The sequence below is a fragment of the Schistocerca americana genome, unplaced genomic scaffold (assembly GCF_021461395.2).
Source record: "Schistocerca americana isolate TAMUIC-IGC-003095 unplaced genomic scaffold, iqSchAmer2.1 HiC_scaffold_170, whole genome shotgun sequence".
Lineage (NCBI taxonomy): Eukaryota > Metazoa > Arthropoda > Insecta > Orthoptera > Acrididae > Schistocerca > Schistocerca americana.
The window spans coordinates 255001-257500 of NW_025725791.1; positions in this window are offsets into that span (position 1 = coordinate 255001).

A 2500-nucleotide genomic window follows, 5' to 3' on the forward strand; every position below is an offset into this window, starting at 1 on the left:
GTGAACAGCCGTTGCACACGAGTCAGTCGATCCTAAGCCCTAGGAGAAATCCGATGTTGATGGGGGCCGTCATAGCATGATGCACTTTGTGCTGGCCCCCGTTGGGCGAAAGGGAATCCGGTTCCTATTCCGGAACCCGGCAGCGGAACCGATACAAGTCGGGCCCCTCTTTTAGAGATGCTCGTCGGGGTAACCCAAAAGGACCCGGAGACGCCGTCGGGAGATCGGGGAAGAGTTTTCTTTTCTGCATGAGCGTTCGAGTTCCCTGGAATCCTCTAGCAGGGAGATAGGGTTTGGAACGCGAAGAGCACCGCAGTTGCGGCGGTGTCCCGATCTTCCCCTCGGACCTTGAAAATCCGGGAGAGGGCCACGTGGAGGTGTCGCGCCGGTTCGTACCCATATCCGCAGCAGGTCTCCAAGGTGAAGAGCCTCTAGTCGATAGAATAATGTAGGTAAGGGAAGTCGGCAAATTGGATCCGTAACTTCGGGATAAGGATTGGCTCTGAGGATCGGGGCGTGTCGGGCTTGGTCGGGAAGTGGGTCAGCGCTAACGTGCCGGGCCTGGGCGAGGTGAGTGCCGTAGGGGTGCCGGTAAGTGCGGGCGTTTAGCGCGGGCGTGGTCTGCTCTCGCCGTTGGTTGGCCTCGTGCTGGCCGGCGGTGCAGGATGCGCGCGCCTGCGCGGCGTTCGCGCCCCGGTGCTTCAACCTGCGTGCAGGATCCGAGCTCGGTCCCGTGCCTTGGCCTCCCACGGATCTTCCTTGCTGCGAGGCCGCGTCCGCCTTAGCGTGCTCCTCCGGGGGCGCGCGGGTGCGCGGATTCTCTTCGGCCGCCATTCAACGATCAACTCAGAACTGGCACGGACTGGGGGAATCCGACTGTCTAATTAAAACAAAGCATTGCGATGGCCCTAGCGGGTGTTGACGCAATGTGATTTCTGCCCAGTGCTCTGAATGTCAACGTGAAGAAATTCAAGCAAGCGCGGGTAAACGGCGGGAGTAACTATGACTCTCTTAAGGTGGCCAAGTGGCGGCGGTGTGGCTGCATCCGGACTTGGCTTTTCGAAGTGCGGTCTTGATGTAGTCGTGCTGCTGCTGCGAGGTGCCTTCCTTGGGTTATAGTTACAGGGAGAGTGATGCGCAACACATGGGCCTAGCCCTCTTAGCCTCTCCTCTCCTGCGGTCTTCTCCCCTTCTCGTGGGCCCGCTGATTTTTGCTGAGTGGAAGACCGCACCAGGGGCTTGGGGGGGTTACCAGCCCCCCCTCGCATTATCCCTTTATAGTTGGGGGCAGCCGACAAGAAACAAGAGATGGTGGCCCTTCCGCTGAAGGTGCCACCCCAGCTACCCCAGCACCTATCCGGCCAACCGGCCGTAACGAAAATGCGATAGTTTGTGTAGCTCCCTTTGCTTGCAGTGAGTGCCACCGCACTTTTACCACGAAGAACGGTCTCGGGGTCCATCGCCGCCGCCAACACCCTGCGGCAGCCAACGCTGAGATCGTGACGGAGAGGCATCGCGCGAGGTGGACGGAGGAAGAAGTCCTGTCGCTCGCCAAGGCAGAGGCCGAACTGTTCCTGGAGAGGGACGCCCGGTTCTTCTTTGTAAATCAAGAACTTACCAGGATGTTCCCCGACCGAACGCTTGAGGCAATCAAGTGCCGACGGCGGCAAGCTGCCCACAAGCAGCTTGTCCGCCAATTCATGGAGGCACTTGAGATCGGTCGGGGTGAAGAGCCGGCGTCCCGCCGTGGAGCGGCGAGCTCGCTGCCTGACGCGGGCGAGGCCGCTGCGCCGCCCGTCGACGCAGCCGAGGACTTCGCGGCCGACACCACCGGGCCGCCGCCGGAGGGGCCGACTGACGCCGCCATCTGGGAGCATCTGGCGGGGCTACCTGCTTCCGCCCAGCGTTTCTCTGCCCTGGATCGAGTCATTGGTCTGGGGCGGGGCACGCCGCCCGATGTCATCCTGGGCATGCTCCCGGATGCCCTTGCGTCGGTCGGGTCCAGGGGGGAGAGGTCGATCACCAGGACACAGCGGCCGCGCCAACCATCCAAGCGGCCGCCTGCCGCCCCGCCGCTGCAGAAGCGCAAGCGGCGCCGCTGGGAATACGCGCGGACACAGGACGCCTTCCGTAGGTCGCGTGCGCGTTGCGTGCGCGGCTTGCTGGACGGCACCCTGCTGCAGCCGCCACCCGACATCCCCGGTCTGCTGGACTTCTGGGCGGACCTCTTCACGAAGAAGCCGATCTCCACCGCCGGCTTCATCCGTGACCGCCTTCTCCCGCACTCGGAGCCTGTCGCTCCTGAGTGCCTATGGGGGCCGGTCACACGTGAGGAGGTCGCTGCTGCCTTGCCGCCCAGGGGATCGGCAGCCGGGCCGGACGGCCTGACTCCAGCGGAGCTGCGGCGCCTGCCGCATGAAGTCCTGGTGAAACTCTTGAACCTCTTCCTCCTGGCCCGCGCCCTCCCCGAGCGTCTGCTTCGCGCCCGGACGTCACTTCT